Source organism: Desmodus rotundus, chromosome 6, assembly GCF_022682495.2.
Source record: "Desmodus rotundus isolate HL8 chromosome 6, HLdesRot8A.1, whole genome shotgun sequence".
NCBI classification, from domain to species: Eukaryota; Metazoa; Chordata; class Mammalia; order Chiroptera; family Phyllostomidae; genus Desmodus; species Desmodus rotundus.
In genome coordinates this window covers 7,965,251-7,988,639 of record NC_071392.1, presented here as the reverse complement: position 1 = coordinate 7,988,639, position 23,389 = coordinate 7,965,251, and the positions used below count along the sequence as shown (strand labels likewise).

Genomic DNA, 23,389 nt, shown 5'->3' with positions numbered 1-23,389 from the left:
CATGGGAAGCCAACTGCTCCCTCAGACCAGGTGAAGCCATTAAATGTAATAACAGGACCAGGTCTCAAACACTGCATTGGGTCATTACAAAATAGCTGGTGAATTGAATTCAGTTGAACTTCTGAGTTATATGGACTTTGGTGGCTTCCACTTCATCAGGCTGGGAATTCTTATCATTGACATCATCTTTACAGAGATACATCTAAGGCAGGCTTTGTATGGCATTGTCTCTGTGATAATTACCATTTGTACTGTCTGTTCCCAGGAGTGGCTGTCACCATCAAATGCTAGGCGCCATCAGACTCTCTGCCTTGATTCTGTCCCCAGAGCTCAGTGTGAAAACGGGAGATAACATTTAGGTATCTCACCAGTGATATGGTATGACAAGGGAAAACAGAAGTGACAGTTATAAAGGACAAGCAGGAGGACAAGATGTAAAGTGGGATTTCTTTGCCCGTTGTGGCCCAAACTCTCAACAACAGTCTTTATTGCATTTCTGATTTGGAAGCATGAGTCAGGAAGGACAGTCAATCTCTAATAGAGAGTCACACTCGGCTGTCAGCCGCTTAGTTAACCCCGGCAGTGGCAGTAAATTTAAAAAAAAAAAAAAAAGCAAGAAGAATTTGTTTCAACTTACTTTAGCTTCATAGTTAATGATAAGAACTAGTAAGTAACCATATGGTGGCGATTAAATTATATGAATAAGAATTTCTGAGATGAAATAATAGACTCAAAAAGAACAACGTTTTTGTTGAGAGAGATTTTTTTTACATGCCAATCACTTTTGGCAAACTCTTGATTAAAGACTACACACCACAAAACCCTGTTGGAAATACATTAAGGGTGTTGAATGTAAAACTCCAAAGAAATAGGCGAATATTTGTTATCAGATCAACATTCTGTGTAGAACTGGAGAAGGGATTCCTCTCTGTGTCGGGAGAGCCAAGCCATCTGGGTTAAAATACCCAGACTTTTTCATGACAAGAGATGAGGTCAGTGTTCTGAAATGATAAATGGGTGAAGGTGAATGCCTGTATCAAATGATTATCAGGTTCTGAGGACTAAGGAAATCAGCAAAATCAGAAGTGAAAATGCCTCACATGTGCCGGGAAGATAAATATTGATGCCTTAATAAAAGAGAGCTAAGAGAGACAGGCTTTTCAGATTTTTGTGTTTCCGAGTTTTCATTAATGATCTTTCACTAAAGGACCTGTTGAAAAGAAGCTTTGTGTTGAAATTCTGACTCAGTTATATATTTCCCAGTGCAGTGGGTGTATTGGGGGGGGGGACCAACAGGGGGTGGAGATAATCTTTGGTTTCAATTTCTCTTATCTTTATATTGTGAGTGAATTATCTTAGTCTTAAGAGGAAGTTACCCTAACATTTAAATGTGCTTGGAGCTCCAGGCACGTGTAAAACTATCGTTTGTCTCCTCGGCGATGTTACTATGCATCAAGTTGAAATGTGCAGCTTGGGTTTTGCACACTGTTCCCAAATAGCGCGATGAAAAATTCTCCACACACATTCCCCTTCCAGTACCACACTCTGGTGGAAGAGTTCTCTTCTCTAGAAGTGGAGCCTTGCTGATAATAAAGGCAGAGGTTAGAAGCCTGGCCTGGGAGGGCAAAGAGTGACTCTGAAGAGAAAAAAAAAAAATGCATCTGTTGGAAATCAGGTGAAGATATTATTTATTTCAGACAAGTGTGGATTAGATTTAGATGGCTAATAGGTTCACTTGCATCTTTAACATTTAGAGGTATCTGTCTTGAATGAGAGCTGTAGGGAATTCTTTCTAAATGTGTTAAGTGGAGACGCGGGCGACCCAACTGAAGTTACTCAGAGCTCTTGGCCTGGCCCAAAGGCTCAGCGACGTGTTCTGTGACCTGTGCATGGGCTTAGCATCCCGAGGCCCACGTAGTCATAGTCATCCTTGCTTCCCAAGCATTGGTAATGACTCGCTGCCACTGAGTGAGAATAGATGGATAGCCAAATCTCTCTTTGTATATGCGCCTGGAAGTTTCCGCAGGGCCCACTGCAGCTACGGGTTTCTAAGCGCCTCTGAAGGCCATGAGGCTGCTTAAATTTTTATACTGAGGTTGGAAGACAGGTCTGTTTAACAGATTGATGACATTAGCCAGAGCGACTCCTATTTATGAACCACTTTAATTGTGGCACTTATCTATATCTGCATGACTTCGTTTGATTCTCAGAAAAAACTTTTGAGAGCTTTTACCCACATTTTACAGATGAGGAAGCTGAGGCCAGAGGAGTGAAGTAGGTTGCAAAGGCTCATCGTAGGACATATCAGAGCTGGGACTCGTTCTCGGCTTTGTCTGCCTCTGGAGCCCATGCGTGTAATCAAGCGAAAGAGGCTGTTTGCTGCGTGACCATGTGAAAAAGCAAGAAGAAAACCGAAAGATCGTCCACTTACTTTACTATTTGGCGTTGCTTTGAGTTATTTTGTTTTTTTCTTTTGAGTCTCGTAGGAGTTCGCTTAGCTAACATTTGTTAATCACATTATATGAAAGGAAAAATCTCATTATGATTTCGGTTGACCTGCGGGGAGCTTTGGTTGTGAGCTAGTTTTATGTATGTCCATTAAGAGGGTATGTAATAGTCAAAACTGTACTTCGGATAAAGAAAATAGTCATATTTAGTTTGTGTTGGTCCAGCCTTTTGGCAGAAAGGTACCTAAAGCTGAGCATAAGCTCATATCTTATTTCATAACATGTATTAAAAAAAAAAAGCTAACCTCAACGTATGCTTAAAAAAGACGTAAAATGTTACAGTTGGGAGGAAGTGGGTGGCATGAGGTCCTGCATATAATTACAGTGCAAAAGCCTGAAAACCCCACAACTTGGCCTGATTTAAACTTGGGAGCTCTGAAAGGTTTCAAAGGCGGAATGAGCTCATTTCTGTGGGAATTCTGAGGATGACAGCGGCAGCCGTGGCCGCCGCAGGCAGAACCGAACCCTTTTCCTCTCATCTGTCCTCGCCTGCGTAGACCCGAGCCTCTTGCCAGGACCCGTCATGGTCCAAGAATAACCTGTTTGTTAGCGGGTGATGGATATCATTTTAAAGTGTGTGGGACAAAAAGCTTGGTTCCTCTGTTCAAGGAGGGAAGGCGAGAAGTTGGGCCACTGGCCTGAAATCTGGGAAAGCGGGCAGGAGGTTCAGGTTCGAGGGGCAGAGTGTTCCATTCTTTAGTCACCGAGCAAAGTGTGGCTTTTCGCCTCCTTACAACATGGTCTTTGAAGGGACTGAGGAAGAAAGGCCCAGACTTAACGCTGTTTTGTGTGATTTTTTTTACCCCTTCTCGCTGCAATTATTTTTCCCGGAATGCCTAGGAAAACACGTTGGTCCTGTCTCTAAGGTGGAGCTGGTAGGAGCCAGCCACGTCCAGAAAATGAGTCTAAAGCAGTTGTGTGAATCTTCTGGGCATCCCCAAAGCCACCAAGCAGACCTGAGAGTGCTCCTCTGACTCGTCACCCCTTTTCCCCGACTGGAGCAGGGGAGGAGATGGGAGAGCCAGTGAGTCTGGCCCAGTGCTGGAAACCAGAGAAAACTTTGGAGGCCGGGACTTTGAAAACCAGAAGTCAGTCAGAGCTTAGTTTGGCAGACATTTTGTTCAGCAAAAAACATTATTCCGAGGTTTAAATTTCCTCTTTTAAATCCAGAGGTGCAATGTAGAAATGGACCCTCTGCTCATAAAAAGCAACGTGAAATTTGGTGTTACAAGAAGCGGGCCTCCCCCTATCTTGGAGCCGAGCAAGTGTTGAAAACAGAGGAGACTTTGTCTGCTGTCTTCTACTTCTTAATCACAAAAGTCTTCCATCACGAAACAAGTAGCTACCAGCGTCTTCGATTCTCTTGGGTGCCTTATCTCTATAAAATCCTCATGTTTTTTATTGTTCAAATTAACTGGCTCGAGAACAGGTATCTATTATCTGAACAAGTGTTAGGCACATGTTTGGGAACGAGAGATAACATTGCATCAGGATTCAATTCGTGTGTGTGTGTGTGTGTGTGTATGTGGGAGAGAGAGAGAGAGAGACTGAGAGAGAGACAGAGAAAGGCACTGGGGTGCAGATAAGGGGAGAGAGAAAGAAGAGATGTGAAGGAGTCCAGATGTGTTCAGAAAGGCACTTCACTTAATACATAGACATATAAATAGAGGCCATAACTTTTTGAAAATTGCTTTGTATCATTTTTAGGCTTTGGATTCTCACTAAAGAAATGATCAGGATTTGTTCCTTTGTTCATTCATTCATTCATTCATTCATTTTCTGTATAGAAGGTGTTGTAACCAATTGCCTACCCGTGGAACAAGGAATTGAATAGGACAGTTGTAGGGGAAGGTAATGAATTTACGGCATTGTGCTGGCCCCTCAGCCAACACCAGCGTCGAGGCAGGTAGTCCTACCCACGCTTTCCTGGGGCTCCCAGAGCGGAGCAAACGTCCTGAGAGTGCACGGTTACTAAGAGACAGACTGGGACGTGAAGCCTGTGCCTTCTCCACTAAACCCTTTTGCTTCTGCTGCTTGTTTAAAGGTGTCTAAAAATACCTCCAGGGCCTTCAGAGGGTAATTTCAACGTCCCCAAAGCTGATGTAGGCACTCCTCGGGGGCAGTTAGAGTGACTTTGGCCTTGTGCTACACACCAAGTCTGGAATTGGGAGGGTCCTCTCAAAGGAAGACACAGTTCAGGTGGCTTTTGGTGGGCATCATATCAATTTGGCAAAGGGCTTTGGGTCTGGTACCAGATGGGCCTAGCTCCCAATTTGGGCTCTGTCACTTACTGGTGGTAAATTCGGGAAAGTCACCTCACCTTTCTAAGCCTCAGTCTCCTGATCTGGACGGTGAACCCACAGGTTGCTGGGAGAATTACAGGAGATACAGCATAGCAGGCTTGGTGTACGAGAGCTCTCTAGAGTGGTTCATTAACAATAAGAGTGGTTCTCGATGATGATGACGTCCTTGTTTAAGTTCTTATTTCTTCACGTGGAGTAGGTTGTAAAGCCTTGTCAGAAAGAGGGAAGAAAGGGAAGCTGACGGAGAAGCGACATAGGAATCCAGATGCTAAGCCCACCCATGGTTCTGCACGAACAGGACCGCGTTAGAGGGGTTTTCTGTCTCGGCAGACTTGGATGAAGCCGGTCTGTGCTGCTTCCTTATTGGTCCAGTGGTCTGTGGGCCCTGGTATAAGTTTTCCTCTTGTTCTCCATTAAACACTACAAAAAAAAAAAAACTTTCCATGGAAGAGGGGCCTCATTTTTCTGCGCAGTATTTACATCTCTGCGCCTGTGGGGTCACCTTCACTTGTACTTTTATTGGCAGAGGGATAGGGTTGGGACTCGGGAGCGCTGTAATTCTGGAAAAACTGCCTAGTGGTCTGGCATCATGGGGATTTTCCTGGCCTGCCGCGTGGAAGTCTCTCAGCTCTGATCCAGACCTGAGTGGGTTTCGCTGCCTCCTCACTCACGTGCTCCCCCACCCCACCCCCACCCCATCTGAAACCCATGCTCATTTTGTTTCTCGACACTGGTCTTTCCAGTGCATGTCAGCAGTGAACTGTGTTTTGTGCATAGGACATGCTGCTGTGAGGGGAGAGATGCAGGCACGGCGAAGGCGGGAGAGCAGGACGTAATAATGCGAGAAGTCAGGCAACGCAAAACAAGGGCAAATAAAGCCAATTACTAAACTCCGTTGAATAAATGAAGGATATCAGTTTTTCACACCCTCTTCTATGGTACTTCTGTCCAACTGATTGTATAAATTGACTCCTTTGTGCTATAAAAGAAGACAAATAACACCACCTTTCATGGCACCGGGGGGTCAAGTGTGCTTGTTGAACTTAGTTGAGATCAGCAAAGGAGCTGGGTGTATATTTTAAAACCTCTCGATTCCCAGTTCTAATTCTATAAAACACCACTCAAGGCACCAGGGATAGCAGGTTATAAATTCAATAATATTATTCTTTCTTCCTTCTCTCCACACTTCATTCTCCCCTTCCATTTTATTGTATTATTTTTAGCCTTCTCTGTGTTTGAAGCATTGTGCTGCTTGGGTGCCTTGGGGAGGCAGAGACCAGCCTAATGGGGGGACGGACACGTGCATAAATAAGTTTTACAGCAGAGACGGAAAAGCATTCTAATGGACTCGAACCCAAGTGCTGAGGGGCTGTAGGTGAACTCTTACTGCATTATGTACACAGGACCTTAAGGGGCAGGGGAAGGACAGTTCCGACAAGGCACGGGTGGAGGAAAGGCACGGAGAAGCATGTGCTCAGGCCGTGTGGGGACCGTGGAGTCCTGTGCACCCACAGCCCGGTGCAGCCAGCAAGGGCAGAATCTGGGGTGCAATTGCAGGGACATTAGTCCCACTCGTTAATCGGGGGGAGCCATTTAATAGTTTTGTGCAGCCACAGGACATAGTAAGCTGTGTTTCATATAAATTCTTCTAGGTGCTTTTATTGTCGGTGTGCAGAGGGTGGAGGGGCCAGGGTGTGGACAGTAGCATCCAGGGGTGTGGACAGTTGTAGTCAGGGGAACAGGACAGGCAGCAGGAACGGAAAGAAGGCATTGGGGTGACCAGTGTGACTCACCCTTCTGAATTTCTTCAAGCACCTTTTAGTTCTGGAATATTTGGGTAAAAAGACTCTAAACCAGGGGTGTCGAACTCATTTTCACGGGGGGCCACATCAGCCTCGCAGTTGCCCTCAAAGGGCCGAATGTAGAGCTCCTTGCCCCTAGTTAAGGAGTAGTTACGTTTACACAGTCCTAAAATTACATTCAGCCCTTTGAAGGCAACCATGAGGCTGATGTGGCCCCCGGTGAAAATGAGTTTGACATCCCTGCATCTAAACAATGCCCAGCAAGATAAGGTAGTTAAGATGCAGTTGTCATTACAGTGGAGTGACAGGCTAGGGTGTCTCTGTAGCGGTCACTTTGCATCTCTAGAGCAGGGTGCTGCTACTTCAATCCAATGGATTACTTCCTAGAGCTCACTCTTAAAATTCTATGTTGGGCGTCAGCTCTCACTTCTTACTCACTGTGATACCTTGCTGTACATTGTACCACGGCCCATTTGGCAAACTTTTTATTACCATGGTCCTATGTATTCTCAGTGTTGGCCAAACTTTATGCACTGATCAAAATTGGGTGGCTCACTATCTAAAGGTGTCCCAGTGTGCTGGGTCCCCTACTCTTGCAGAAGAGTTTTGGGGCCCCAGCTGATAGCCCTTGGCAATAGAACAGATGGCAGAGGTGAGAGAGAGGGTGACTGAGGGGAACTTCGAGACTCTTACAGCCACTGTAGCTTCCTACACAAAACCGGGACCATGGGTGGGTGGTGATGCATTTAGACCTGAGGAGTTGGGCTGGGTAGATCTTCCAAGTAGGGAAACTGAGTAGGATCTTCAAAATGTGGGTTTTGATTTCAGTAGAGAAACCAGGACTAGAGAAACACCAATTTGTTAACTTTCTGCATTGAAATAAACTTCAAGACTTTGGGAATAAATTATTTTTCTTGGGAAGGGGTCTAAATTGAGATGTCAAGAAATGAGTCTAAAATAGTAATGAGAAGAAGGGTTATATTTAAGAGGATAGAGAAGGAGAAACCCATGGAAGAGATGGGAAAGTAATTATAGAAGAAAGAGGAGAACCAGGAAAGCCCAGGCCAAGATGGAAGATGTTTGAAGAAGAGAAAATCCAGTGGTATTCATGATTGCAGATTAGACTGAAGATTCCAGAAGAATCTCAAAGGAAGAGTTTTCCGCAGCGTCTCAGGTGATCTGGAACAATCGGTAACGGTGCCTGCCTCCCCCGTCCGTGCTGCACATTTGCACGCGGATTGAATTGTCGGTAGACGGAGCTTGGGTGGATCCCATTTTGACAGAAATCCAAAACTAAGATTGCTGTAGGGATTTTGAAAATTGAGTGCAAAACTCACAGATTTTCCAAACTTGGATTTGAAAAGATCTTAGAAAAAGGGAGTAAATACCACATGAAATTTTAAAAGGTACCAAAACAAAACTAATTTCATGGATAAAAGTAATATATTTTTGCAAATGCCTTTGGAATGTTTTTATAGTTAAGTGCAAAATGGACAAGGCCACATTGAGGCTATTTTTTTATTATGAAAAGAGCAGTAATATAAAAGAGCCTGTCTAATATAAAAACTTACCATTGTAAACTTTCAGGTTTTCTCTATTAAACTGCTAATGGCACTTTAAAAATATTATGATATAATTTAATCCTTTAGCTAGATCTTCAGGAAACTTTTTTTTCCTTTTTTGAGAGAGAGAGGGGAAGTGAGGGAGAAAGAGAGGAAGAGAAACATCGATGTGCGAGAGATACATTGATTGGTTGTCTCTCACACTCCCCCAGCTGCTGGGGGACCCGGCCCACAACCCGGGCATGTGTCCTGACTGGGAATTGAACCAGTGACCTTTCAGTTTGCAGGCTGGTACTCAATCCACTAAGCCACAGCAGCCAGGGCTTTTTTCACTAAATTTTTGATGTCCATTTTGTTATTGAAGTACAGCTATGGAGTGGCGGCCTTGGTGTCTGAGATTATGGATTCAAGTCTTCCCTGGGCCGCCTGGTGGCTGCACATCACCTAGCAGGTGCCTTGCTCTCCCACAGACTTAGTTGTGAGTACAGGGCAAGCCACAACAGTGCATGTGTTTGCCCTTGAGCTTCATCTCTAAGGGGGAATGACATTGCAGACCTCACCTGTTGGTGGTATCAATTAACAGGATGGATATGATTGGGTTAAATTTGCTGATGTCTACGCAAGCCGTTTGTAAATAGTGTAAGTGGAATCATTTTTAAGGACAAGAACTTGAATAAGTGAAGTTGTAGGCCATAAACCAGTTTCCAGTACATCATTTAAATGGATGTATACTTTGCAGGAACGATAATACAGTGGTTCGTATGTTGACTTCCTAATAGCTGGATGGCTTTGGGTAAGTTGGCTAATATTTCTGTGTCTTGACATCTTTATCTTCGCCATAGTACTTCGGTCAGATTTGTAAATTAAAACACATGATAATCTCAAAATTAGGACTGGAACATGATAAGCACTTCAGAAACGGGAGCTCCCGCCGGCATGCACAAGCTGTACAATCACTGCCTACGCGGGTACTTCTAGGAGTGATTAAATGGACTGTCCTTACTATAATTTATTGTCAACACCTATGCAATGTAGTATTTACTTTATTATTATTTTTTAATCCTCACCCAAGGGGATGTTTATTGATTTTAGAGAGAGAGGAAGAAGGGGGAGAGGAAGGGAGAGAGAGAGAAATTGATGTGAGAGAGAAACATAGGTCGGTTGTCCCCGGGACGCACCTGGCTGGGGATCAAACCTACAACCTTTTGGTGCACAGGATGATGCTCCAGCCGACTGAGCCTCCCGGCCAGGGTGCACTGTATTTCCTTTGCATTTCTGTTTGCATGGACACCGGAACTTCAGCGGAGGTGACAGCTGGCTTTTGTGCTGCAAGATGGATAGTCCTGGCAGTACTGGGGCTTAGCATGATGGATTGCTCCGCAATTTTTATCTAAAAACAGGTTGACCTGCTTGACTGGTGTCCATCAGCTAATCACAGCCTTGCTTTTGCACTGAGCTCTAGTTGTCCTTTGCTGGCACTTGTCACTGAATCGGGAAGTGACAATGGGCGGCAAAGATGCAAATCCCCAGTTATTGAGTGGTCCCACTGAGCCTGACACGGCGGAGCCTTCCCTGTTTCGGAGCGTGCGGAGTCCTGCTGTGTGACCAACCACTGTCACTGTGCGTCCCCTTGGAATGGGGCCTCGCAGCATAATTCCAGACTGACTGATGTGACAAGTTGGACACATGGACCCGACAGATTTACACAGCTTTGTGTGTTTGCGACCAGAGGTCCTGCCTACCCCTCCTCAAGTCTGCGTCTTCTTCTCTCCCATCATGTTCTGGGTTGTAGTGTAGTTACTTGGGTGAATTTATGTCTCAAGACAGGAGTCTAAGAACCTCGTCCCATAAGCCCCATGGCTTCAGTGAGAGGTCTGCAACCTTGGGACTTGAGTGGGAGTCGGCCTGGAGTTTCCTGTTTATAGTCGGGATTGTTAACACTTGGGATAGCTCCCCCCAGAATGAACTCCGAGTTCCAAAACAGGCTTCTCCCAGAAAGTTTGTCCCAGAAGGTCAACCAGCTCTATAAAAGATATCCTAAGTAATCACTACACAAACACTGTTCTTTCCTTTGAAAGGAAGGTACTCACATTTGAAGATTCAGAATCGTAAGACCTAAGACCTGCTTTTATTATTGGTGACAAAAAGAACATTCCCTCTTCTAGAAATAGCCTGCTTCAAAAGCAGCCATGCAGGAGACAGGGCAGGGGGGTCTGGGGTTTTGTCACTCCTGCTTTCCAAAGTCACTGTCTTTGGAAAGAAAACTGCCTCCGATCCCTGCGTCCACGTCTTCGTCATTTCCTCTCCCTTCCAGGGAGGCTCACTCCAAACCTGGACACCAGCCTTCATGTTTATACTGGGTCTTGGATGTTAGCTCCCTTGGCTTCGGGGAGCTGACTCTGTTGAAAATTATGTTTTTCTTTTAAGGACAAAGGCCTTATTGTATGTGCATGTCGTGTAGTATAATGAGGTTTTTTTTTTTTTTTAAATGTTAGGTAATGGGTGGTACTAAGTCAGATCTGCCAAACGAGAAAGTCAGAGGTCTGTAACCTGGATGGCGATTTCACTCAGGCAACTCGACCAAAGAGAAGGGGCTGAGCGCGTGCGTGGTGGCCTCTTCCCCCACCACAGCGTGTCCCCCGAATGACTTGCTTTGACGGAATGACAGTAAAGGACCCTGGGAGAGGCAACGTGAGTGAGTGAGGGGGCCCCAGAGACACTTCAAAGAAAAAGACAGCGATCATCAAAATACCAGCGATAACAATGTCCCGTTTTAGCGTATAAAAGCACATGCTTCCAAAATAACTCTTGGTCAAATAAAGAGATGTTGGCCAGATGTTTTCTCATGGCTGCGGAGGCGGCGAGGCGTGGGCAAGCCTCCTCTTTTCGGGCCCTGTGTGCCGGGCCTCTCTGCTTGGGCTCCTGGCCTTCTCGGCTGTGGGGACCTTGGAGGGCTGTCCCTGGAGAGAGAAGGCCTAGACATCTGAAAGGAGTCACGAAAACTGGAAGGCCCAAGGCTGCTCTTGGACGTCCTCTGGCCTCAGTGGGAAGCGTTTTTAGCATCTTTATCTTAATTTCTTTTCCTCTTTTCTATGTAAAACCTTTTTTATTTTTTTAACTGAACTTCCCAGGTTTCTCTTTGAGGCAAATCTATGTACAGCAGCAATAGCATGAACCTCACACTGCTTTCTTTTTAATGAGCAAAGAAATGACATTTTTATTCTCTTCCATATTTACTCTCAGCTTATTATTAAAAAAAAAATACTGGGGATTCCTATTCCGCTTAATTTTCTCATTGAAGAGTACTGCCTGAACCAAGATCGGGCCACTCGTTGCCCCCTCTGGCCCTGGTGCCCCTGTGTGGCGTCCCTGGTGGAAAGTGCTCAGAGCTTCTGCTCTGGTAAAACCTCACTGTGCCGCATTTGCCTCATTCTGTGCCTTTACTTCCTGGAAACTCACGGGCGCCCTCGGCCCCCGGGCCCCTCCTGCCTTGTGGACTGTGGTGTAAGAGCAGTAGCGTGGAGACATTCCTGCAGCAGTGTTTCCTGTCCCAGGGGACACTCATTTCCTGATGGCGAGGGCAGAAAAGATGAATCAGATCGTCTCCCCCTGGAGAGGCACTTTGCCAAAGCAGCTTCCCGCCAAGGCCCTGTGTTGATGGCCCTTGGGGGGCACTGGGCTCGTCGGATGGCAAGGGAGCGATTTCTGCTTTCGGGCATGTGTGGAATGGTGGTCCCTGTGCCCAGTGCCACCCACCTGTGTGCTGATGCTGAGTCCCATTAGCACACAGGTGACTACTCGGCAGGGAAATTTCTGATCCCTAAGAAGTGACTTATGTTAGAATTTGGGGAGGGGCTGGGTGGCAGGGAAGGGGGCAGGAGCCTGCCCTTTTGGCATGTGGTCAGTCCAGGAGGGATGGGCTTTTCCTCCTCCTTGCTGATGTGGGAGGGGGTGCCTGTGCCAACAGCAGCAGCTTCCTTTTCCCTGTGAGTGCCCGCGTGTGGAGGGGAGCAGCTGGGATTTATTACAAAACAGAATTTTTTTATATCTGTTTTCTATAAATCTTACACTGGACAAGGGCAAAGAAAAGTTTGCCTAAAAGACTCTGAACACTAATTGGCCAAGTTCAGATTTTGGTGTTATACTGAAGCATATGGAAATTTTGATATTTGGTGTTGATTTAGAGACACAGCAGATTCTCGTGGTTCAACCCAACCGCTCCTTGAACACCTTCAGACTCCTCCCACTGGAGAGAGTTAGAGACAAGTCACTGCCACGTGTCTCCATGAGGGGGACTTTCAATGCAGGGTGACTTCACACTGGGTTCATAAGCTAGAAACAAAATGCGGCGATAGAGTACAATGCGAACACCCCTACTCTCTGAACCCCAGCTCTGAGTGAATGGGCCTTTCTGCTCCTCCCCCGAACCCCTCTGATGGTGGGGGGGGAGGGGAAGTCCATGAGGGGAAGTACCAACGCCCAGGGGCATGTGGGGGGAGCTTTGCGGGGGGGGGGGGGGGGGGGGGGGGGGAATGTGGCGACTGGATTGCGGGACTGAAGTAGGAGAGTGATTGATGGTCATTCAACCCTGCACATCTTTACTGAGCATTTATGGTAATAATGGCCCGAGGCCCTGAGAGACTGGAAAAAACACATTTTTTATGTGAACAAAGAAATTAAATTATGTTCCAGATAGTTTTGAAGGTAGGTATCTTTTATTGCTTTAGAGTTCTTTGAAAACTGATGAATTCATGAAAGCCATAGATATTAACCCTTGGTTTGAATATTTGATTAATCAGAACAAAGCATTATTCCTTGACTGTGCTAGATTATATATATGAATATATATGAACACGTATATACACATACACATATGTAAGTATATACACAGCCTGTCCAGAAAGTGTCCAGCCATGTACTGTGAAAAATAGAGACATTTATGGAAGAAGATATAAGACACAAGAAATATTGTACACAGGACAATGGCACCTGAGTTCCCTTGAAAGTAGGCACCTTGGGACGTCACACTGTTCTCCCATTCGCCATCAGCTGCCCCATCATATTTTCCTGAATGTCACTGATGGTCTGAAATCTCTTCCCTTTCATAGATGATTTGAGTTTTGGGAAAAGCCAGAAGTCACAGGGCATCAAATCTGGGCAGTGGGGGGCTGAGTCACCTGGGTGATGTGATGTTTTACCAAAAATCTCTGCACGAGAAGTGATGCGTGAGCAGGTGTGTTGTCGTGATGAAGCTGCCAATCACCAGCTGCCCATAGCTCTGGCCTTCTGAATCATGAGAGCAGTTTCCACAGAGAAATGTTCAAGCTTAATGCAAAATCTGATGCAGATTTGTTGCTCTACTTGCTCAGTCATTGTGAGTGTGACGGCCACACAGTACTCATGCTCACTCAACAGCATCTACTGCCCCCACTGACTAGTTCAGTGAAGTCATCATCGTTCACACATGCACATTCCAGTCCACTCTCCTTGGCTGCCAGGTTACAAGGATGCCACACAAACCGTTCTCGTTATATTAGCAATGGCTGGATTTTTTCTGATAGACCTCGTGTGTTCGTGTTTAATATAACATTTGGGTAATGGATTTAGGTTGCAAAGTACCTTCTCTCAACTAGAGAGCCTAAAAAAAAGTGTGACCATACAGTTGAACTGGAACTTGCGTACAAGTTGGGGGTGGGCATGTACAGTGGCACTCGGAGCATGGGGGACAAGGGACAGACACTCATGTTCCCGGCGCTGTGGCCTCTCCTCTCCCTGCCTCCTCACACACACACTTGTCTGATCTCCGCCGCTGTCACACAGCTGTAGGTCATTTCACGAGCCAGCTGAAGGTGGTAATGTTACCTTCAGTGTCCTCTCCCTGCCCCGCCCCCCCAGGGCCCCAGCCATGGTGGCTTTCAAGATCAATGTGCAGACAAGCCACAGGGAACTTGTTAAAAATATAGATTCTGGGGTCTTCCTCCAGAGACTCCGACTCAGCAGTTCTGATGGAGACCACAGGGTGTCCATTTTTAATCGACTCGTCCAGGGACGCTATGGCCAGTTTTTGAAAAACTGTTCCCATTTGAGGTTAGGGAAAGGGACAGCTACATCGATACCAGTAAATTCCCCCATGCAGCAGCGTGCGCGCGAGTGGTGAGGCGCGGTGGAAATTCTGTTATTGACACAGCAGCAGCAGGTCAACTCTCACTGTATAAGGTTGTTTTTGGGGGGCGTTCACGTTACCTGTGCGTGTTAAAGTGCTACTTTTTCTCACGTCCTCTCCTCGGTCAAGCTTCCCCTAGTCACTCGATCAGAGTGAATCACTTATTCTTATGTGAGTCTCATATTATATCCCTTAGTCCTGCCTATTTCTGAAGGCTTATGAATTATTAACATGGCTATCTCCCCAACTGAACTTAAAGCTTCTTTGGGGCAGGAGTAGTGTCTGATTCTTCTCAGCAGAACAGCACCTTGCACACAGTAGGTCTCCACAACTATTTGATGAAGAAATGCCACGTTCGTAAGTCTGGGCCAGCCTGAATGCTGTTTTCCAGGCTGTGAGGCAGGGCAGGCTTCCTCAGGAAACCCATTCTGCAGTTGAGATCATCAAGGCTTGGAAAAGTAAAGCCAGGCAAATGCACACCTCACGTCAGCGAGACTTGGGGCTACAGTTCAAGCCTGGGAATCCTGACTCTTCCAGGGAGGTCCCACGGAGGCAGATATCTTGCAAGGAATGCTTCCTGACCGCAGGGTTGAGAAAGCCCCCGAGGGTGGGAAAGCGAGACCCAGCAAGTCACTTCCCTGGGGATTCTGGTTTTAATGTCCTTGGGGTTCAGTTAGGTAGAGTCCTGACCGGCGCCTTTGGGTGGGACAGGCTGGCCTCCTGGGTTGCTGCCAGCCTTTTCATGGGATGGACTCCCACGGGGATCCACTCCGTTTCCTGTGGTCTTTCTGTGATGGGCAGCAGCTGCAAGACGAAGCTGATGTGACGTGTGTGTGTGGACTCTGCAGCGTGAGCCAGCTAGATGTAGCAATGCGACACAGCAGCCAGGGTTTTATGGCTGTCTAGCTGGGCTCCAGCAGCATCTGGAGGAGCCAGAGACAAGCAGTGACTGAGCTGATGGCCACGTGAAGCAGAGTTTAGAGATGTGCCACCTCCACCCTTTCTACTGCTGACCCTCTGTAATGGAAGCTGGTTCTTCCTCCTGGCCACACCCAGCCAGCAGTACCTTCCTCCCAGGGCAGGACCATCCTGGGGGACTTCAGTTCTCTCCCTTAGTCTGCCAGATTTCTACCCACCCCTTCCTTTGCCTGGTCGCGGAGAATGTAAAGTCAGGCTGAACTGCCCTGGCCCAGCTGGCTGGAGCATCGTCCCAGGCACCAAAATATTGTGGGTTCGGTCCCTAGTCAGGCCACATACCTACAGTGTGGGTTCGATCCCTGGTTGGGGTGTGTGCAGGAGGCAACCAATCAATGCTTCTCACACCGATGTCTCTCTTTCTCTCTAAAAATCAATAAATATACCCTCTACTGAGGATTAAAAAAAAAAAAGTCAGGCTGAACTGACTCTGATTCACGGGCCATACAATTCCGGCCGTGCTGATAAACTGTTGCCCACGCTTTAAATGAGAATCCTTAAAAAAATTTAAAAAATAAAATTAGCCTGGCCTTCCATTGTTCCTTTATCATCTCCATCTTTATTTATTTATTTTTTTACCATGTTATTTTCTTTCTCTGTTATTAACCCAGCATTTCCATGATGTCACCTCTCCCCAGGTTTTGTGGCTTGTTTTTCTTGGTGTCGGTTTTTCATGCTGGGCTGCAGCAGCCTGATAATGACACGCACAAGCAGAATTACAGGGGGTGGTGGTTCTCCCTACACACACGTTCAGCTGGACATTCGGGGACGGAGTGTCCAGTGGGGAGCTCCCTGACGCAGGCAGCGTTGGGCGGGCTGGTGGAAGGCCAGGGCAGGACAGTTTGTGCTCGAGGTGAAGGGGTCAGGCTAAGGATGGCTGGGGAGAGCTGCGGGGCTAGCTCAGGGCAGCGTCAAGTGCCTGGGTGGGGGTTTAGCCAGTATTTGTCACCAACGAGGATGTGCTGATGTAATTTAGCCTGGTGGGGAGAATGCCCGGGGGAACTGTAACAGCCTGCAAACACGTGGGAAGGAAATATGATCTCAAAAGCACAGAGAGGAGCACAAACCCCAAAGCTGCGACATATCTGCAGCTCCAGCTTCCCTGCTGGCCCCTGTCTCCTACACACACTTCCAGAGGGAGCCCCAACGTGGCTGTGGGGTCTTGGCCCTGAGGCTTCTTGGCCAATGCCTGCTCGTGAGTGCCGGGGTTTTCTCCAGACCCCTGCAGCCTGGGGTCCCTGCTGCGGGGGAGCGCACTCTCCTAGCTTCCAGCCGCGTGTGTTGGGGTCAGACGTGGGAAGAGGGTGTGACTGTGGACTCTGTTGATCCCAGCGCTTTGTCTTTGGTTCTTGGCGTCGTGAAGAAGGAAGACTGAAAATGAGGGATTTTCCTCTCCTCTTAACATTACTCATAAGGATTTAGTATCCGCTTATCCCCCATCCCCACCCACCCTTAACACTTGCTTACCTAGCCTCTGGTCACCAGGCTGTGGTGGGTACCAGCCTGTGGGTTGGAGACATTGGTCCTCGAACTTTGCCCTTTTCCCTCAGCTCTTCTAGCTGTCAGGGTTTTCCTAAACTTGAGTGTAGTCCCTCAGAGATGTAGTTTGTCAGGCCCGGGGACTGTTAGCCCTCGAGGCAGGGAATGGCCAGCAGTGGCATCTCCTGTGAGCCTCAAATGGTGGACAGTGACAATCCTGGGGTCTCGTGGTCTCTGGGTAGCTGGCACAGTGGCTGGTGCTGAGAGAAGGTGACCTCTGGTGGTCGCTAGATTACTTCTTTTAAAAAATTTTTTTCCCCAGACTTTATTTATTCACCTTTAGAGAGAGGGGAAGAGAGGGAGAAAGAGGAGAGAAACACCAATGTGTGAGAGATACATCCATCAGTTGCCTCTCACACACCCCCAACCAGGGACCCAGCCCATAACCCAGGTATGTGCCCTGACCAGGAATTGAACCCATGACCCTTTGGTTCACAGGCCAGTGCTCAATCCACTGAGCCACACCAGCCAGGGCTGGGGGGTCACTAGATTAATGTAATAATCTCAACCAGCGACGACGTACAGCTGTGTGTATGTAAGGACTTAGATACATAGAGTTTTCTCAGCATTTGCTTGATGGATTTATAAGAATTTTGTTTATTTGGCTACTCCTTACTAGACCTTTTTGGGCTGGGTCTTCCTTACCTTCTCAAACTTTAAATGTTGGAGGGCCCCAAGATCCAGTGAGGATGTGTTCTCCCCTGACTTAAAAACCACCTCTATGCTGAAACTTCCCATGTTCATGTTCACAGCTGCCTTACCCTTCAAGTGCGGACTTGTATATCCAAATGTCTACTTGGCATCGCCACATGGGTGTCTAAGAAGCATCTCAAACTTAAAATGGCTCAAACAGAGATCTTGTTTTCTTCTTCCCCACCTGCCCCAATCTAGTTTCCTCCAACCAGAAATCTCAGCTGCATTTTCTCCGGCCATCAACCACAAGCCCTTTATGCTGCTTTCTCTTACACTCTACGTTCAGTCTATTAACAAATTTTGACAGCAAAACCATGACAAGGTATCTAATCATGTCTAACTAACTCCATGATCACTTTTGTCTCTGGACCGTAAATGATGAACCAGGGACCATTTAAAAGCACACATCTAGTTATTTCACGGTTTTGATGGAAAACCTCCAATAACTTCTGATCTCATCAGAATACAGTCTGAAGTATAACTGGGTCCATCCAGGCCCTACATGAACTGGTCCTGATGCTGATTCTGGCCTCACGTCCCAGTGTATCCTCCCATCACTCTCTGCTCCAACCACATCCCTCGGCACCTTGCTCCTGCTGCACAACACCCTCTCGACAAGGGCATTTTTGTGTTTGCTCTTTCCTGCACACACAACACGCCTACCCACTATCTTTATATATTCTCATGCCTTCATTCTGGTCTCTGAGCAAATGTCTCCTTGCTAGAGGGTCTCTTTCCGACCACTGTCCCCCATAGCACTGCACTTATCCTTCTGTTCCCTTGTCCTACCTCCTTTTCCCCAAGACCCTCGTCAGTGCCCCCTGTATCGTGCCTGTGGTTGTTTCCTGTCCGTCTCCCTACTGGAGTGCCCGCTCTGGGAGGAAGTGGACTCTCCCCGTCACGCTGGAAGCCCAGGGCTGGGACAGTGCGGGGCCCATTCAGTGCAGAGCTGTTACATGAAAGAATATGCGCTGTTGGTGCTTACTGTTTTTTACTTAATAATGTGGAGATCTAATTCTTTTCCTCCAAAATAAATCATGGTTTTTCTTTCTACTTTACACTCTGCTTTTGCTGTGGCGCTGACTTGCCTTTTTCATTGCTCACGTTACTTTGCAAATCACTTCTGGAGGTGCGAAAGTTATGCAGATACATGGACTGAAAGAGGAAATGTTGTCTCCAGTGACCAATGATACAATCACGGTAAAATAGATCATAAGCAGTAATATCGGTAAAATGCATTTTTTTCTATAGAGAACTATTTAAACAATAGATATCACTGTCCCCACTCTGTAGCACAAAAATGACTGGTTTTAGAATATAAATTAAAATTCAGTGTGTTGGTATTTTATGCTTTACCGAAAACATCATCCAGACAACAGGCCAGCGGAATGTGTTAATCGTACGATTTCACAGAGCGAGAAAAAAGTGGCACAAAGTGTTTCCCACGAGACGCATAAAGCGGACCGCCGTGCCAAGCGAGGCGACTTCACCAGAGCTGGGGCGTGGTGGCATGCCACCCCGGCAGGAGGTCCCCATTGTGGGTTGTCTCACTGTGGGTCAGACTCTGCCTCCCTGAGACAATTGTATAACAAGACTTAATTTTGGGCGTACTCAGTGGCTCCCTCCTGTCTCAGGACCACATGACCTGGATGACCCCTGGGGGGGTGTGGCAGTGTGGGCTGGTGGAGGCGGGCCTTTCCCTCCTGTGAGCTCACAGACAGCCCCGGGCCACTCAAGCTGCCACGTGTGAGGTGCTTTCGCCGTGTTTACGCTCCAACCCTTCTTCCTCTGGGACTGTAACCTCTTCTAGGGCCGGAGAACACATCTGATTCAGTTTCTTTTCCCAGCAAAGCCTGGCCGCAACAGGCACTCAAAAGATACTTGTTAGACAGACTCCTGGAGCTTCAGTCAGGTGGATTTGAATTCTGTGCCGCAAAGTGTTAACCTGCTGAAAAGTCCAACCTTGTAGACAAGACGCCTCTTTTGTCTTATTTTAGATGTTAAACCTTCTGCGAAGCTGTTTTATGGTAAAAACCCTTTTAAAACCCAGTTTTTTTTTTTAATGGGGCACACATTATGAATGTCGTTCGCAACAAGTTTACGTTCGTCTGTTGTGGGTGACGAGTCACTTTCGGGATCACTCCTTAATCAGAAGTGGGTTACTAGTAAAATTAGTGTTTGTTGATGGTTTAATGAGTTTAAAAGTGGAAGCTAATGGGTTACAGTCGCTTTCTGAAGCTATGAACTAAATCTGTGGCTTCCCGAGGTCTCTCTGGTATTTGCATGTGGCCTTTGGGGAAGCCAGGGTGACGAGCACAGGCTGCTAATGGCCCTGGTGAGTGGTCTGACCCCCTCCTCTGCCCCACAGGCCTGCCCTCCTGTGGGGGGTGCTATCCAGGGCTGGCGTTTTCAGCGCTGTGACTGTCCAGCCAGCTAGAGGGCTGCCGTCCCCTTGGTCCTTTGCCTGTCGTTCCTCGGGAGCTCGACACCCACTGCAGTGGACACCCACGTACGTGCACCCCAGGAGCAGAGCACCTGACACGTCACAGCGCCCTGACCGCTATCTGGAGGCAGGACGGCAGGAACCGGCTCTGCAGCCGGCCGTCCCCAGGGTCCCTTTGAAAGCCTCCATGATTGCTGGTGGTCGGGGGTCAATTGTGCAGATGTCTTTGAAAGTGTCTCACCAGTGACCAGAAAGTTACTTTGTCAAGATGACGGATGGGCCGCGAGCAGCTCCTCCACCCGGCCCAGTCCCAGTGATGTCAGCTCCATTTACTTGTCCAGATCAGGCATTTCTGTAGCTCCCAGCAGCATGCGGGGCTTTTATGGGCAACATGTGAACAGTCTGCTCTGTTCTGTGAAAAATCAGCTTGATGGCTTGCTGTTGACCCACAGGAGGGAGGGCCATTTGAGGACCTGGGGAGTCCCACCCGTCGTGGCTGGGTGAGGCAGTGAGAGACATGTGCTGGCCAGAAGTGGGTGGCCATCGCCAGTCACCCGGGCAGGACATGGGTGGGGGCTAAGACATCCCGTGCCTGCGTTTCGGATGTGTTCACCCTTCTTGGGCAGAGAACCATTAATGTGCACAATGAAGAGGGTCCATGGAGTTCTCAGCGTCTCTGCAGAGCCAGGGAGCCCAGCTTCTTGTATTGTGCTTCTTGTATTGAGACAGAAAAGGGGCGGCCAGAATAGCCCCTCCAGTTCTCCTGCCTTCAATACGCCTCACGGCCTTTCCCAGGGATGATTTTCACTCCATAAGCCTCACTCTGCACTGGCTCGAATGCCCCTGCCTACCTGGCCGGCAGCCTCTGGGCCGTGCGCTTGACGTAGGTAAGCCCGGCCGGTGTCCCCTGGGCCATAGACCCTACGGGTGGTCACATCTTCATGAGAGTTCAAAACTCACCAGAAAAGCATGCAGACGTGCATAAAATTTCATCTCCCCTCTCCTTCCCGTTTTCTTTTTGGAGGCAGAAAAAGAAACTGATTCATTATTCGTCGTGTGCTGAAGGGCTCCCCACAGTGGAAAATAATCACATGTTGGGAGAGGCAGCTGGGCCGCTTGTGCGTGAGGCCCTGTGACTTTTTGGGGACCCTGTTCCCCTCCCCCCGGTTCACACCTTCTGGTGGACGTCACATCCTAGCTGTTTGGGTCCCTTTTGGGTCCCTTTTGGTTGGGTAGACCTGGGAATTTGGGCAAAATAAAGGAAGGATGCTTACAGTCGCTCCCCCGGCGCCCATGCCTGGTGCCTGTCCCCTGGCAGATGGGGCTGTAGTTCACCCTCTGATTTTCCAGGTTGCTTCTGGGAGCTGGAGGACGGTGGCAGACCTGTCCTGTGACAGGGTCCACACGCAAAGTCACTAGCTGCTTTGTGTTCAACGTGTGGCAGTCACCTGCCGACCCCTTGCCCATATGACCGACGCTCACTGAAATGAAAACCAGGCAGTGCATCTTTCTTTGGGGCTCCTGCCTTTATTTTGGGGGCTATTTCTTTTGTGTTCTGCCGTCTCGAATGCTTTGGTTCTGTTGCACAACACAATTACACACGACGAGGTGCCATTTGACACGGCCCTGGTTTAAATCAGGGCCACACTTGACTGGCCAGGACAGCCTAATGGCTTGTGTTCCTTTGTTCTGAGCGTTCCTTGAGAAGGCAAATAAATAAATAAATAAATAAATAAATAAATTGTAAAAAGCCAGACCTAAACCTTTCAACCGCATAGGATCCAAAATGCTCCCTCCAACAAACTAAAGCCCATTAAAAAAGAATTGAAATGTTAGGTAAGTTAAATACATAAAGGGCCTCCTTATTAGTCCCCTGTTGCTTCTGCTGGCACGTGTCATATTTTCAAGGTACAGTATCAGGAGAGCACTGTCACTTGGTGATGTATTGGGGCCATATATCATCCGCACATTGTCTGTGTAGAGGACATGGGCACTACACGACATGATTCTGGCCAGACAGAACAACAGGGGGTCTTTACTTCTTTTCTCCACACCCCCTGCCTTTTGCTTTAATCTCCCTCTGTTTTGTGTTGCAGAGAAGTGAATTTCTTCATGGGATATGACTTGTTGCAAAATAATCGGGGGGCCCCAGTGGGCTTCATAAAGTCTTTTAAATGGCTGGGCTTCAAGGGCAGCTTTGTTCGGAGCGCGCACGGTTAGCTGGGCCGGAGGGGGCCGGGTGTGCTGGAGCCCGGGTCTGGGCGGGGGGAGGGGGGGGAAGCTCTCTGAGCCTAGACAGGAGGAAGAGAGAATGACAGTCGCAGACGTGGTGCAGTGAGCTGCAGGGTGCGCTTGCCAGACGCTTCCACACGAAGACGTCAAAAGCAGGGCCACGGGAGGCTGCCAGGCTCCTCTGCTCAGGTCAAGAAAAAAAATGAGAGGACTCGGGGGCTCCGGGCCCAGGCTTTGGTCCGTCTTGCGAATGACCAAGGACTCGGAGACTGACACTTGTTTTGGGTTTTTAAGTGAGAGGCTTCATCTGGCTTTCCTAAGAGGCACTATTTTTGCTCCTGTGTTCCAGAGAAACCATAAACCACAAAGGTCAATAATTCTGAGAATGAGGAGCGCCTAACAAAGGCACACATTTAAATTCTTCACTGCAGGGAAGGATGGCCCATCTTAGCCCCGAGCCAAGCTGCGTCGCACAGCGAATGAACCTCCGGCTCTGACCCTTCTGCCCTTGGTTTGAATCTCTGCCCTGGGTGGCCACGTGAACCTGGGCACGGCACCACGGAGGAGCGTTCTCTCACCCATAAAAGAGGCGAAAATCAGTGCCTTCCTCAGGCTTCTTGCAAGGGTTAAAAAAAGGAAATACATAATAGGTGTTCATCACCATCTGGAAAATAATGGATTTTCTATTAACATTCAGTCGTTAGTATTCTTAAGAGTTCAGCAACCAGCCCGGAGAACTATATGCCCCTTCATTTTTTGGTTAGAGATGGCTCAGCTCTGGGGCTTTGACGGTTAAAGGGATTTGCAAAAGCAGAGGAAGGTGGGGGTTCAGAAAGCTCTGGACTCGCTAATTTACATTTCAAGCAAGGGCTTGGGTGCCTCCCACCTCTCTGTTGACCTTTCTCAATTGGGGAAGAGAAGAGAGCTTGGAAAACCACTCTCCTGGTGGGGAAGTTTGGGTCGTTTTCCCTATCAAACATAATTTCTTCACTTAGAAATGGTTTTGTTAGTTGTTTTTTTCTTTCTCTCCATTTCCAACCCCTCCCCCCAACTTCCACTGAGCTGAGAGTCGTGGCCCAGAGTCGTGTACTTGGACACGAGGACTTGGTAGTGGACCCAGCTGCCTTCTTTTTTTCTCCCAGCTCGTTCTATGCAAGAATTATGGGGACG

The 23,389-nt window shown here is 47.8% G+C and overlaps 1 protein-coding gene across 3 annotated transcripts in view; it reads left to right on the top strand.

Moving 5' to 3' along the window:
• BMPER (BMP binding endothelial regulator) overlaps nucleotides 1–23,389 on the top strand; it is a 218,786-nt gene that overhangs the window by 2,157 nt on the left and 193,240 nt on the right. The gene's annotated exons all lie outside the window — the stretch shown is intronic.